The sequence below is a fragment of the Dendrobates tinctorius genome, unplaced genomic scaffold (assembly GCF_039654945.1).
Source record: "Dendrobates tinctorius isolate UK_male_01 unplaced genomic scaffold, ASM3965494v1 ptg000162l, whole genome shotgun sequence".
Classification (NCBI taxonomy): domain Eukaryota; kingdom Metazoa; phylum Chordata; class Amphibia; order Anura; family Dendrobatidae; genus Dendrobates; species Dendrobates tinctorius.
In genome coordinates, this window is record NW_027361829.1 from 44,120,728 (window position 1) to 44,137,081 (window position 16,354).

The window sequence follows — 16,354 nt, forward strand, 5'->3', positions numbered from 1 at the left end:
TCGTTGTCGGGATCGCTGGTACGTCGCTAAGTGTAACGGTACCCTAAGGGTTTAAGAATTACAGCTCTTTAATATGTGATTGGCTCTTTTTCAAGGAGCCAAAAGTGGTTGGACAATTATCTCAAAGCTCTTTAGTGGGCAGAAAAGGCTTTTGGAGCTGATTGCATGTGTGGCATTTGCATTTGGAAACTGTTGCTATGGATCCACAGCATGTGGTCAAAAGTATCTCTCAGTGGAAGTGAAACAGACCATCATTAGGCTGAAAAAAAGAAATCCATCACAGAGTGGAAATGTTAAAAGTGGCCAAATCAACAGTTTGGTACATTTTGCAAAAAAAGAGTGCACTAGAAAGGCCAGAATCTTCAAAACTTCTAATGAAGCCTGACAAGTTCTGTTTGGGTACACCTAGGCATTATTTCAGCTTTTTTTCTGCAGGAAAGAAGCTGCAGAAAAAATACATGTTTTCTTCACATTTTTGCTGTGTGTTTTTTGTGCGTTTTTTTTTTTTTTGAGGTTGTGTCATGCTAGATTTGTCTCTTGTGCATGCTGATAAAGTTTTGTGTTTTAAAAAAGTCCTATTCTGTAGAATCATGTTTTGCCACAAAGAACACACCAAACAATGGGCGAAAAACGCACCAAAAATGCTGAAAGAAGTGACATGCTCCATTGTGCAAAAAAAAAGATGCAAAGCACAAAATCCTGATGACAAAAAAAGCAAGCTGTGTTCATGAGATTTCTGAAATCTGAGTTTGCTGGTACTGTAAAACGCAGCTGAAAATTTGCATTAAAAAACGCAAAAATGCACGTGTGAACTTAGCCTTTAGAGCGTTTTTTGGGCAGATGGAAGAGACTTTTGAGTAGCTCATGATTGAAAGCACACCACATCCTCTGTAAAATATGGTGGAGGCAGTAATGGAATGGGCATGCATGGCTTCCAATGGTACTGGGTCCCTAGTGTTTAGTGATGTGTTTAGTGATGTTATGACTGAAGAAAGAAGCTGCCAGATGAATTTTGAAGTGTACAGGGTGATACTTTCTGCTCAGATTCAACCAAATGCAGCAAGGTTGATTGGACGACTCTTCACAGTACAGATAATAATAATCTTTATTTATATAGCGCCAACATATTCCGCAGCGCTTTACAGTTTAACAGTTTCATCAATGTCATGTTAGGTCAGAAAAAGAAGAGCATTCACCCTAATCAGGCCCTGTCAGAGCTACACAAATCCGGACCCCCATGACTCCCGCTCCACATCTGACCCTCAAAATAGAAGCCCTATTATGTCCCTGTGCATCCCGACACGTTTTGTCATCTTAGGAGGCAGCCCATACAGTTGTCATTCTGTTTTAGTATGCCCATCAAGTGCTAATAGGTCCCCTGAAGAGTCACTTACTGACGAAACGCGTCGGGAAGCACAGGGACATAATAGGGCTTCTATTCTGAGGGTCAGATGTGGACTGCCCTTGTTAGGGCGGGAGTCAGGATTTGTTTAGTTCTGACGGGGCCTGATTAGGGTGAATGCTCTTCTTTTCCTGACCTAACATGACTTTGATGGGACATCTGAATCTGACTGGGGACGTCTTCCATATGCACGTGGTGAGATCATTCCATTTCTTATAACTATGTTTGTGGATTTTGTATATGACGTCTCTTTGATATGCATGAACAGGCAATTTCCTTGATAACCTAAACAGGGCAGGGGTTTTTTTTTTTTTTTTTCTTTTATAGAAAATTGTTTCAATGTATTACCTCTAACAAGGAAACTGTTCATTGTCAGATTTTGGTCTTAAGTTCCAGTACCGTGGACCAATTGTATTCTGTCCAGTCCTCTCAAACTTTGGACTTGTTATAGTCACATGTATATACGGTGTGTGATCTGTTTCTGAGACTTATACAGACACTCTCTGTTATGGTCTGTGACAATTAGATTTAGTGTGTTTTATTTTCACTACATCTTGTGGTAGCTTTTATTTCACTACATTAAAAGTTATGTTTTATGATTTTCTCAATTGATGATTCACTATCATTCGTGAGATTTGTGGTTGCATATTCCACTTATTGCTGTTCCTTTTTTAGTTTAACAGTTTCAAAACACAAGTCATAAGTAGCAACGTTAACAATACAATAATTAAAGCAAAATAAGAAGACCCTGCTCGTGAGAGCTTGCAATCTACAATGAGGTGGGGGAGATACAAAGTACAGGTGTGTATTTACAATGGTGTATTTACAATTATGGTCCAGCCATCTTGAGGGAGTGAGGGATGGATGGAGATAGTGAATGGGCTACTCATGCACACCTACACATAGAATGATTTTGATTAGTGAACGTGATAGGCCGCTCTGAACAAATCTGTTTTGAGGGAGCGCCTAAAAACTATGCAAATTGTGGATAGTTCTAATTTCTTGGGGTAGAGCATTCCAGAGGATTGGCGCAGCGCTGGAGAAGTCTTGGAGTCGGGAGTGGGAGGTACGGATTAGTGCAGAGGTTAGTCGAAAGTCGTTTGCAGAGCGCAGCAGTCGGTTAGGCCGATAGATAGAAATGAGGGAGGAGATGTAGGGGGGTGCTGCACTGTGGACAGCTTTGTGGGTGAGAACAAGTACTTTGAATTGGATCCTATAATGAATGGGCAGCCAATGTAAGGACTGGCGAAGAGCAGACACGTCCGAGTACCGATTAGCCAGGTAGATGACCCTGGCTGCTGCATTAAGTATGGACTGGAGAGGGGATAGTCGAGTAACGGGGAGGCCAATTAATAGAGCGTTGCAGTAATCCAGGCGGGAGTGGATCAATGCTACAGTGAGGGTTTTTGTTGTTTCCATGGTGAGAAAAGGGCGTATTCTAGAGATGTTCTTTAGGTGTAAGCGGCAAGAGATTGTATATGGGATGTGAAGGAGAGATTGGTGTCAAACATAACAGCCAGACAGCGCGCCTACTGCCGGGGTGTTATTATAGTGCCTCCCGTGGAGAGCGAAATGTCAGATTTAGGGAGGTTAGTAGACGGCGGGAGCTGAAGAAGCTCAGTTTTGGAGAGGTTGAGTTTCAGATAGAGAGCAGACATGATGTTGGAAACTGCGGACAGTTACTGGCGTTCTGTAGTACAGCGGGGCTAAGGTCGGGGAATGACATATATAGTTGTGTGTCATCAGCATAAAGATGATACTGAAAGCCAAATCTGCTGATAGTCTGTCCAATTGGGGCCATGTAAGAGAAGGGGGCCAAGGACTGAGCCCTGAGGTACCCCGACAGCGAGAGGAAGAGGAGATGACGTGGAGCCAGAGAACAAAACACTGAAGGAGCGGTCAGAAAGATAGGAAGAGAACCAGGAGAGAGCAGTGTCCTTTATGCCTAGTAACTGGAGCCTAGAGATTAGGAGACGGTGGTCAACAGTGTCGAAAGCTGCAGATAGATCAAGAAGAATGAGCAGAGAGTGGTCACCGTTACGTTTTGCTGTCAGAAGGTCATTGGTCACTTTGATGAGTGCAGTTTCAGTCGAATGTAGGGGGCAGAAGCCGGACTGTGAAGGGCCTAGAAGGGAGTGAGTGGAGAGGTAACGGGTAAGGCGGGAGTAAACTAGGCGCTCCAAGAGTTTAGAGATGAAGGGGAGATTGGAGACTGGTCTGTAGTTGTTTGTGCAGGATGGGTCGATGGGTACAGATGGACAATGACCCAAAACATACTGGCAACACAGAAGTTTTTAAGGCAAAGAAGTGGAATATTCTGCAGTGGCAAAGTTAATCACCAGATCTCAAATCCATCGAAGCATGCATTTCGCATGCTTGAGATAAAATTAAAAAAGACCCACAAAAAAGTAACAAGTGAAGTTAACTGAAGTAAAAGTCTGGCAAAGCATCACAGAGGAAGAAACCCACTATTTTGTGACATCCATGGCTTCCAGACTTCAGGCAGTCAATGCCTGCAAAGGATACTCTATAAAGTATTAAAAATGAACATTTTATTCATGATAACGTTAAAGGGATCCTGTCAGCTGACACACATTGCCCAAACTGTGGGCAGCATGTGTCAGCTCCTTGCTGTGTGGTCACAGTCATGTATGTCTTTTTTTTTGGAAGTGCATTGAGCAGCAGGGTGGTGTGCTGGTAAAAGGGAAAAAAAAAAACAAACTCTTTTAAATCTTCTGCCTGAGCGAGTGTGAACGAGCTGAGTGTGATCTGAGCGTAGGTGCGAACTGTGGTGTGTGACTTGTGATTCAGTGAAGAAGTATTTGAAAAACCCTTAACAAATACCTGTGTGAGTTGCTGAATTGTGGGTTGCTGAGTGCTTTCTACCTGTTCAATCTTTGGGGGGCTTGGTTAACCTATTCTTTCTCTCTACAGGGTTAATCTCTTATTTTACTATCTGTAGTTTTTAAGGGTTAACTATATTGTATTTAAATCTTGAGGTGTAACTATAGCCACAAGGGGTTAATTAAGGGAGGGAGTTCATAATTAAGGGTTTATAAGGGGCAGCTGGTTGGGGCTCAACTACTTTTGGAAGTGCATTAAGCATCAGGGTGTTGTGCTGGTAAAAAGGGAAAAACAAAAACTTGTTATTCAGTGACTTTGGATTCAGGGAGTTTCCAAGGGAGGTATTACTGAATTACTGTTATTCCTGGAGGGTATTACTTTTATAGGAGGGGAATACAGTACAGATAGAGACCTGGGCACAAATAATGAAATTGGGGGTGGGAGTGGCATGGGGGTGGGGTTAGAACAGTTAATAATTTAAGAAAGAATAGAGGTTCAGAGAGATACATAAAGTGCATGTATACTAATGCCAGAAGCCTCGCCAACAAAATGGAGGAATTGGAGTTAATGTTGCTGGAACATAATTATGACATGGTGGGGTTATCTGAGACATGGCTGGATGAGAGCCATGACTGGGCGGTTAATTTACAGGGCTATAGTCTGTTCAGAAATGACCGTACAAATAAGCGAGGGGGAGGAGTGTTTTTATATGTAAAATCATCCTTAAAACCCATCCTGCGTGATAATATATATGAATCTAATGAAAATGTAGAGTCCCTGTGGGTAGAAATAGGCTGAGTGCAGACGTACTTTTTGGCCCTGCGGATTTTCCCGCACAGAATGGAAGAAATCCGCAGGTCAAATGACCTGCATTTTTCCTGCGGATTTCTTCCAGTTTTCATGCGGTTTTTGTGCGGTTTTCCATCGCGGTTTTCCCCCTGCGGATTTGGTGACAGGGGAGATGGAAAACCGCACAAAAGAAGTAACATGCTGCGGATTTTGTACCGCGGGAAAACCGCGTGGAAAAATCTGCATCGTCTGCACAGTGTTTTTTTTTTTTACATTGATTTTAACGCTACTGTACATCACAATGCGGATATGCAACGTTTCTGCGCGGTAAAATCCGCTGCGGAACCGCTGCAAATCTGCATCGTGTGCACACAGCCTTAAGGGGAGGGGAAAAAAATAATAAATTACTGATAGGGGTTTGTTATAAGTCTCCAAAAATAATGGAAGCAACAGAGAATATCCTCATAAAGCAAATAGATGAAGTGGCGACTCAAGGAGAAGTCATTATTATGGGGGACTTCAACTACCCTGAAATACATTGGGGAACCGAAACCTGCAGTTCCAGCAAAGGTAATAGGTTTTTGACAACTATGAGAGACAATTACCTTTCACAACTGGTTCAGGACCCAAGAAGAGGGGGGGCACTGCTAGACCTAATATTAACCAACAGGCCAGACCGCATGTCAAATGTAAGGGTTGGGGGTCACTTGGGTAATAGTGATCACAAATTAATAAGTTTTCATGTATCCTTTAATAAGATGTGTAGTGGAGGGGTTACAAGGACACTAAACTTCAGGAAGGCAAATTTTCAACGGATGAGAGATGATCTTGGTGCAAATAACTGGGACGATATCCTGAGACATAAAAATACACAAAGAAAATGGGAGATGTTTATTAGCATCCTGAATAGGACCTGTGCACAATATATACCGTATGGGAATAAACATGCTAGAAATAGGAGGAGACCACATTGGTTAAATAGAGCTGTAAGGGGCGCAATAAGTGACAAAAAGAAAGCATTTAGAGAATTAAAGCAAGTAGGTAGTGATGAGGCATTAAATAAATACAGAAAATTAAATAAATTCTGTAAAAAGCAAATCAAAATAGCAAAGATTGAGACAGAGAGACTCATTGCCAGAGAAAGTAAAAATAATCCAAAATATTCTTCAACTACATAAAAAGTAAGAAGCTAGAATATGATAGTGTTGATCATCTTAAAAATAGTCTGGGTGAAATGGTGGATGAGGATGAGGAAAAAGCCAATATGCTAAATGACTTTTTTCGACAGTATTTACACAATAAAATCCCATGCCGGATAACATGATCAGGGATAAAAATTCTCCATTAAATGTCACCTGCTTAACCCAGCAGGAAGTTCGGCGGCGTCTAAAAATCACTAAAATTGACAAATCCCCGGGCCCGGATGGGATACACCCCTGAGTACTGCAGGAATTAAGCACAGTCATAGATAGACCATTATTTTTAATCTTTAAAGATTCCATAATAACAGTGTCTGTACCACAGGACTGGCGTATAGCAAATGTGGTGCCAATATTCAAAAAGGGGACAAAAACTGATCTTGGAAATTATAGGCCAGTAAGTTTAACCTCAACTGTGGGTAAAATCCTTGAGGGTTTTCTAAGAGATACTAGACTGGAGTATCTGGAGAAGTATAACCTTATGACCCAATAACAACATGGGTTTACTAAGGACCGTTCCTGTCAGACTAATCTGATAAGCTTTTATGAAGAGGTAAGTTCCGGACTGGACCAAGGGAATGCAGTGGACGTGGTGTACATGGACTTTTCAAAAGCTTTTGATACAGTGCCACACAAAAGGTTGATACATAAAATGAGAACAATGGGGATAGGGGAAAATATGTGTAGCTGGGTTAATAGCTGGCTCAGGGATAGGAAACAAAGGGTGGTTATTAATGGAGCACACTCGGACTGGGTCACGGTTAGCAGTGGGGTACCACAGGGGTCAGTTTTGGGCCTGCTTCTTTTTAACATATTTATTAATGATCTTGTAGGGGGCATAGAGAGCAGAATTTCAATATTTGCAGATGACACTAAAGGAGGAGGACAATTTTATATTACAGGAGGATTTATGTAAACTAGAAGCTTGGGCTGATTAATGGCAAATGAGCTTTAATGGGGATAAATGTAAGGTCATGCACTTGTGTAGAACGAACAAGATGTATAATTATGTGCTTAATTGTAAAACACTGGGCAAAACTGTCACTGAAAAAGACCTGGGTGTATGGGTGGACGACAAACTCACATTTAGTGGCCAGTGTAAGGCAGCTTCTGCAAAGGCAAATAAAATAATGGGATGCATTAATAGAGGCATAGATGCTCATGAGGAGAACATAATTTTACCTCTATATAAGTCACTAGTGCGACCACACTTAGAATACTTTGTACAGTTCTGGTTTCCGTTGTATACTTTTTTGTTAATTATATAATTCCACATGTGTTAATTCATAGTTTTGATGCCTTCAGAGTGAATCTACAATTTTCATAGTCATGAAAATAAAGAAAACTCTTTGAATGAGAAGGTGTGTCCAAACTTTTGGTCTGTACTGTACTTTTAATGCCCACTGGGAACCAAGCCACATTATTGATTAGTCACACAGGCGAGTACCCAACTGCTTCTCCCCACCTGCTACCAGTGACTGGTAAACCTCTGCCTATACGGGCAAGCAGGCAGAGGCTTGTCAGTCTGTCAGCTGGCGGATAGAAGCTGTCGGGGACTCGCCTGTATAACTAGTCAATAGTGCGGCTCAGACCCCGGCAGTGATTAAAAGTATTCTTTTCTCTGTGGCTGAGAAAACACAGCCAGTGGCTGATACATGCTGACAACACTTTGGGTAGCATGTATCGGCTGGTATGTTCACTATAATTTGTCCAATTACTTTTGAGCCCCGGAAATGGGGAGGCTTTGTAGAAAAATGCTTGCAATTCCTACACTTTTCACAGGATATTTTTGTCAAACCTCAGTAATTAAACCTGAAAGTCTATACCTCAATTGCATTTGAGTTGTTCAATTTTAGATCCAAAGTGATGGCTTGTAGAATATCCTATCACCGTCCAAATATTTCGGAACTTACCTGTATAGTGTCTAGAACTCTTGCTTATTCAATATTTGGACCTTGAACTCTGTTTTCGGAGCAGTGGTGGTAGGTGAAGCATTGTGTACTCATGCTTCTTGTAGAAATTATTGGCCAGGATTCTCTGTATTAAAGTAAAGCGGTCTCTTTTGACAGTTAACCCCTTCACCCCTGAGCCTTTTTTTACCTTCCTGACAAGCCCAGTGTTACAATTCCTGCCAGTGTCACTTTATGTGGTAACAACTCTGGAACTCCTCAATGTATCCCAGTGATTCTGAGATGGTTGCTTTGTGACACATTGTACTTCATGTTAGTGGTAAATTTAGGCTGAAATTTCTTTTTTATTTGTGATAATATAGTAATTTTCGCCAAAATTTTTCAATTTTCAAACTCTACATTTTTATGTCCTTAACCCCTTCACACCCCGAGCCTGTGTTCACCTTCATGACCAGGTGAAATTTTACAATTCTGAACAGTGTCATTTTATGTGGTAATAAATCTTGAACACTTCAACGAATCCCACTGATTGTTTTTTTCGTGACATATTGTGCTTCATATTAGTAGTAAAAGTTTTTCGATATGACTTGCATTTGTTTGAAAAAAAAAGTGTTGCAATTTACAAACTTTTAATTCGTATGTCCTTAAACCAGAGTATGTCATGCAATTTCTCCTGAGTACATGGATACCCTTTATGTAGGGGAAAGTTACTATTTGGGCACATGGCATGGCTGGGAAGGGATGGAGCACCATTTGACTTTTGGAGTTAAAAATTGTCTGGAATAGATGGTGGACTCCATGTTGATGTTCCAACACAGTAGAAACCCGCACAAGTGTCCTCAATTTGGAAACTATGCCCATCTGGTGCTTCTGGAGACATGATCCCTTAAACTAAGGGGGCTCTCATCGCTACCGAAATGCCAAACATGTGGAAGCTAAATGTGGTTTAGGCACACTGTGTGGCTCAGAAGGGAGAAGGGCATTTGGATTCGGGAGCACATAATTCGAACATGCCTTTTAGGGGTTGAGGCACTATAGCGCTTTTCCTAGAGCAGTGATGGCGAACCTTTCTGAGAAAGAGTGTCCAAACTGCAACCTAAAACCCAATTATTTATGACGAAGTGCCACTAGGGCAATTTTGTATGATGAAAAATGTGTAGTGGCTGTCTCAAGGTCCTGCAGCGCTGCACTCATTCAAAGTGAATGAGAACTACTCAACAGCGCTGCCAACTCTCTTCCCTGTACAGCTCTTGCCATCCCTAAACCCTGATGATCAATTCTATTATGTAAACAATTCATTGATTTTAAACTTACCTTTGCAGTCTTCTCTTCTGTTCAGCAAGGGGGCTTCAAGCTCATGCATGCTTCTCACACCCTGAAACTGAGCCACTCACACTGCCCTTTCCAGACACAGCAGTTGGATTGATCTTTATGGGAAAAAAATGCAGAATATTAGATTTTAGCATGGAATGGAAGCAGATTCCACACTGAAATCCACTGCTACATTTCACAGTGTGAATATCTCTAATCTTTAGCCACAGTCACACAAATGTGATAACACTTACTGTATCTGGCTGCTGCTGACTTCTGAATCCTGGCATGGAGATGGTTGGCTCGGGAAGCTGGCTAGCTTGTAGATAGCACCTGGCAAGAATGGCAGGCTAGGAGGCTTCACCCGTGATCTGAAAAGTATAAATATTTGCGGCGGCTCCACATTTGACAAAAAAAAAAAAATATATATATAAAAAAATCGCTGGCGGTCCAGGTGCTGAGATTGCTAACAGCCGCCAAACTAGTAACAGGTACACACTTTATCTTTTAATTACTGCGCTCACCATCTACCTAATTGGAATGGTCCCACAGCCAGTAGTTATATTCCCATCCTAATCTCCTTCTTGCAGTAATATGCCCCATCATTGTCCCCTTCTTTTACTAATATGCCCCATCATGATCCCCTTCATGTAGAAATGACCCATCATGATCCCCTTCATGCAGAAATATGCCCCATCGTGATCCCCTTCATGCAGAAATATGCCCCATCATGATCCCCTTCATGTAGTATTATGCCCCATCATGATCCCCTTCATGCAGAAATATGCCCCATCATGATCCCCTTCATGTAGAAATGCCCCATCATGTTCCCCTTCTTGTAGAAATTGCCCATTCCACCACCTCCATCATTTCCTCCTCCCCATCATTGCCCTCTCCCCCACCATCGTTGCCCTCTCCCCATCACTCCCATCATTAGCCCTCTCCCCATCACCGCCATCACTGGCCCTCTCCCCATCACCGCCATCATTGGCCCTATCCCCATCACTCCCATCATTGTCCCTCTCCCCATCACCGCCATCATTGGCCCTCTCCCCATCACTCCCATCATTGGTCCTCTCCCCATCACTCCTATCATTGTCCCTCTCCCCATCACCGCCATAATTGGCCCTCTCCCCATCACTTCCATCATTGTCCCTGTCCCCATCGCCGCCATCATTGGCCATCTCCCCATCACTGCCATCATTGGCCCTCTCCCCATCACTGCCATCATTGGCCCTCTCCCCATCACTGACATCATTGGCCCTCTCCCCATCACTGACATCATTGGCCCTCTCCCCATCACTCCCATCATTGTCCTTCTCCCCGTCACCGCCATCACTCCCTCTCCCCATCACCGCCATCACTGGCCCTCTCCTTATCACTACCATCATTGTCCCTCTCCCCATCACTACCATCATTGTTCCTCTCCCCATCTCCGCCATCATTGGCCCTCTCCCCATCACTCCCATCATTGTCCCTGTCCCCATCACCGCCATCATTGGCCCTCTCCCCATCACTTCCATCATTTTCCCTGTTCCCATCACCGCCATCATTGGCCCTCTCCCCATCACTGCCATCATTGGCCCGCTCCCCATCACCGCCATCATTGGCCCGCTCCCCATCACCGCCATCATTGGCCCTCTCCCTATCACCGCCATCATTGGCCGTCTCCCTATCACCGCCATCATTGGCCCTCTCCCCATCACCACCATCATTTGCCCTCTCCCCATCACTCCCATCATTGGCCCTATCCCCATCACTCCCATCATTGGCCCTCTCCCCATCACCGCCATCACTGGCCCTTTCCACACACACAGGGCCACACACTCACCACATACACCAGCGGCCACACACACACACACACACACACACCAGCGGCCACACACATGCACACACACAGCGGCCACACTCACCTCCGTGCGCCGGCAGCTTCCTTCCTAAAGTTCCTGTCACTTCCTCACACATTGAGAGCCGCGGCCGGATGACATCATTCAGCTCCGCGGCCGCGCCGCTCAAAATGTATGAGGAAGATGCAGCTCTGAACAGTGAGGCGAGGCCGAGGCCACGTGCCAGCTGAGAGGGCTCTGCGTGACCTGTCTGGCACGTGTGCCATAGGTTCGCCATCACTGTCCTAGAGCATTTGTGCTACCAATAATGTGGAAGCCCTCTATATTTCCATTTTTGTGCATTTAGTTGAAGCTTTTATTGAGAAGATTTAAAAGAACATTTAGGCTAGCCAATTGCCCCTTCTCACTCCCAGCCTTCTAAATGCAGCAATCGCTATCTGTTGGGTCAGTTAGTTTATGTGCACACAAAGCATTTTTTGCGCATTTTTTTACATGCGTAAATGGTCCAAAAACTCAATGAAATACTTATGCAAGATATGACAATCCTGAAGTGTTGTACACATAATCTCTAAATTTCCGTCCGTATTTGCAGCATTTTATTTTCTGCAGCATATCAATTCTTTTTGCATTTCTGCAGCGTTTTTGATTCCTTGATTTCAATTGAGTCAGTCAAATCTGCAGCCAAAACAAAGGTGTAAAAGGTTTGCATCTTTACTGCTTATTTGCTGCAGATTTGCTGCCAAAAACCCTGCGAATTGTCAAAGGAAATGATGTCAGAAGCAGGAAGAGTGTGTAAGCAGAGAATATGTGAATGAGCGAAGAATATGTGTCTGTCTGCATGTCTGTCTGTGTGTGTGTACCCATGCGACGAACAGCCCATAGTGATTGTACTTGGGTGTAGTCTGATGGAACTACTATTACCAACCGGCTACGTCTTTCGTCACATACTGTATAACAGAGACCACATGAGCCGATGATGGGAGAATAGTCTCATCATCCGGCGCCTGTGTTCAATTGTTAAAAGAAAAAAAAAAAATTCAAAACATTTAAATAATTCCATACATATTCACATACAAAATACATACTCACCGAACACCTAATCCCCGACGCCCGTGTCTCCTGTAAACAATCAAAAATAATAAACCAACATATACTCACCTTTCCGCCATAGTCCATTTAATAACAAGTGTCCCACAGTGATCTCGGTGTAGAACAATCACATTGGGACTGATCTACCTGGCATCCGGCGATACACTAAAATGAGGTAATCACTCCCACATTGTTTTACTGCGCTGCTGTGAGAGTTCACCGGAGTTCATCATCAACTTTTGTCAGGATAGTATTATATGTTGGTTTATTATTTTTGATTGTTTGCAGGAGACTAGGGCATCGGAGATTAGGCGTTCAGTAAGTATGGTAAATTTAGGCGGTCAGTGAGTATAGTTTAATTAAGATTCATTAATGGAGTCAATGTCATTATTTCAAATAAAGTACTTTATTCTGGGTGTCAGTGTTTTATACAATATCACTATGGGGTTAGTAATGGATAGATGTCTTATAGACGTCTCTCCGTTACTATCCTGTGTGGCTTGATGTCACCTGACAATACAAAGGTGACATCAACACCACAGATATGAACCCCACTTCCCATCGCTACAGGGCAAGTGGGAAGAGCGAGGCTAAGTGCCAGAATTGCCGCATCTATAAGATACGCCATTTCTGGGGCAGCTGAGAGCTGATGTTTTTAGCTGGGGGAAAGCAAATATCTATGGCCCCTTCCCAGGCTATTAAAATCAGCCCGCAACTGTCTGCCTAGCCTTTGCTGGTTCGATTTTATAGGGGGACCCCATGTCAATTTTTTTCTCGACTTCCCCTGTAAACTAGCCAGTAAAGGCTAAGCAAACAGCTGTGAGCGGATATTAATAGCCTGTGAACCTTTATGGCTATCGGCTTTTTCCCAGAATATTAACATCAGCCGTCGGTTTTCCCTCTGCTGGTTATGAAAATTATGCGGGAGCTCACTCAAATTTTTTTCTTAATTTTTGAAAAATAAACTGATATTGCGTTTTACACAGATTTATGACAGTTGCTGTTTTGTTACAGCATATGTATTTTAATTATGTTAATGCTCCTACATAGACTGGTGACGTGACTGTAATTGTGTGTGCATGTCTTTAGTTAACTCTTTATGTACCGTTTTATTAATGAGGGTATCTGGCTGACACCTGTTCATTACTATATATTTCACTTTATATTTTGCTTTGTGTGTGTATGCATAATTTTGAACTCCTCTCCCCTGTTTGATGCTCCCGCACCTTTTCTGGGACATGACAGCTTATCTGATCAGCTGACTTGTTCCCGGAACAGCCGCGGGTGGAATCGCGATTCACCCGCGGCTGTTAACATGTTAAATGCTGCTGTCAAACTGACAGGGGCATTTAACATGCACGCGCAGGAAGCACGTCCTTTCCTCCTCCCATCGGCGCCCTTGTCACATGACCGCGGGTTGCCGACGGGATGGCATGACAACCCAGGGTCAGGAGAAAACCCATGTGGTAGTCATTGCTGGATTGCTATGAGCGCTGCCTTATGGTCAGTCCTCATAGCAAGTGAGCATTTCTGATACATAGAGCAGGGCTGCAGCGATTGGACAAGTGCAGCTTCTAGTCTCCCATGGAGACTATTGAAGCATGCAAAAAGTGAAAAAAAAAAGTTTTAAAAAAAATAATAATAAATAAATAAATATATATATATATATATATATATATATATAAAAATAAGTTCAAATCACCCCCCTTTCACCCCATTCAAAATAAAACCATTTAAAAAAAAAAAAAATCAAATTTACACATATTTGGTATTGCCGCTTCAAAATCGCCCGTTCTATCAAAATAAAAAAAAGAATTCATCAAATCGGTAAACGGCGCAGCGAGAAAAAAAAATTGAAACGTCAGAATTCCTTTTTTTTTGGTCGCTGCAGCATTGCAATGAAATGCAATAACTGTCGATGAAATGGTATCAATAAAAACATCAGCTCTGCATGCAAAAATTAAGCCCTCACCCAGCCCCAGATCCCGAAAAATGGAGACGTTATGAGTCTCAGAAAATGCCAACTTTTTTTTTTTTTTTTTTTTATAAAATTTGAAATTTTTTTTCACCACTTAGATAAAAAGAACCAAGGCATGTTTGGTGTCTATGAACTCGTAAAGACCTGGAGAATCATAATGGCAGGTCAGTTTTAGCATTTAGTGAACCTAGCAAAAAAGCCAAACAAAAAACAAGTGTGGGATTGCACTTTTTTTGCAATTCCACAGCACTTGGAATTTTCTACCTGTTTTTAGTATACGATATAGTAAAACCAATGATGTCGTTCAAAAGTATAACTCATGCCGCAAAAAATAAGCCCTCACATGGCCATATTGATGGAAAAATAAAAAAAGTTATGGCTTTGGGAGCAAAAATTGAAAATGCAAAACTAAAAATACCACTGGTCGTTATGGGGTTAATAATGTATATTTATTTAGCGCTATAGATTTACAGAAAGGGATGCAAAAACGCATGACAAACTCATGTATTTTCCGCTGCGTTTTTCTGCCAAGAGATGCAGAAACCTTTCAGAAATTTCTGCAAGCAAATACACAATGTGTGCACATAGCGTTAGGGTGTGTGCACACGCTGCGGATTCCGCTGCGGGTCCACAGCAGTTTTTGCTGCGGTGTACAGTACCATTATTCCCTATGGGAATAAAAAAACGCAGTGCAGACGGTGCGGATTTTTCCGCGTGGTTTTGAAGCCGCAGAAAGAATTGACATGTCAATTCTTTCTGCGGATTCCGCTGCGGTTTGCCATCTCCTCCATTGTGGAGATGAAAAACCGCAGGGCAAAACCGCAGAGCAATCCGCAGGAAAAACCGCAGGTCTTTTGACCTACAGATTTACCTGCGGATTTTACAAAATCCGCGCGGCCAAATCTGCACCCCCATCCGCAGCGTGTGCACATACCCTTAGGGTGTTAAATGTCCCGGGGTTGTACCGGCACCTCTCCTGGCCATGACTGCTGGACCTAGGCTATAATTTACGCCGAGCTCCCAGTGGCGATGGTGCGGGCACAGGTCCTGTGTCCGCATGATAGCCCTGACGTGAATTTACATCTTTTTGCGGGAACCCTTTCCTGACCATGATGTAAATGTGTCAAATGTAGTGAAGGGGTTAAGTTGATCTTATGATTAAACATAAAACAACTATAGTTGCAATCAAAATTATTCAATCTCAGTTGCAAATTAGCATTATTAGCAACATTTAGAATCATAGAATGTTAGCCTTGGAAGGGACCTTCCAGGGTCATCATGTTCAACCTCCTGCTCAATGCAGGATTCACTAAATCATCTCAGACAGATATCTTTTAGGCCTTTGTTTGAAGACTTCCATTGAAGGAGAACTCACCACCTCTTATGGCAGCCTGTTCAACTCATTGATCAGCCTCACTGTCAAAAAGTTTTTTTTATATATTTACAAACTTTTTGCCATTTCCAATTAATCTCACAAGAACAATTTTAAGCACAAGTAATATAACAAGTGGTTTCTCCAAATTCCAAGATAATCCACTAAGGGTATGTGCACACGCTGCGGATTGGGGTGCGGATTTGGCCGCGCGGATTTTGTAAAATCCGCAGGTAAATCTGCAGGTCAAAAGACCTGCGGATTGCTCTGCGGTTTTGCCCTGCGGTTTTTCATCTCCTCAATGGAGGAGATGGCAAACCGCAGCGGAATCCGCAGAAAGAATTGACATGTCAGGGTGCGTGCACACGCTGCGGATTCTGCTGCGGTTCCGCAGCGGATTTGACCGCTGTTTTGCTGCGGTGTACAGTACCATTATTCCCAATGGGAATAAAAAAACACAGTGTAGATGGTGCGGATTTTTCCGCGCTGTTTTTCTGCGATTTTGAAACCACAGAAAGAATTGACATGTCAATTCTTTCTGCAGATTCCGCTGCGGTTTGCCATCTCCTCCATTGAGGTGATGAAAAAACGGAAGGGCAAAAACCGCAGAGCA

At 42.8% G+C, this 16,354-nt stretch overlaps 1 protein-coding gene across 5 annotated transcripts in view; it reads left to right on the top strand.

Annotated features, from left to right (window-relative positions):
- The window catches only part of ELMO1 (engulfment and cell motility 1), a 569,414-nt gene that overhangs the window by 150,096 nt on the left and 402,964 nt on the right, over positions 1–16,354 (top strand). The window lies entirely within an intron of this gene.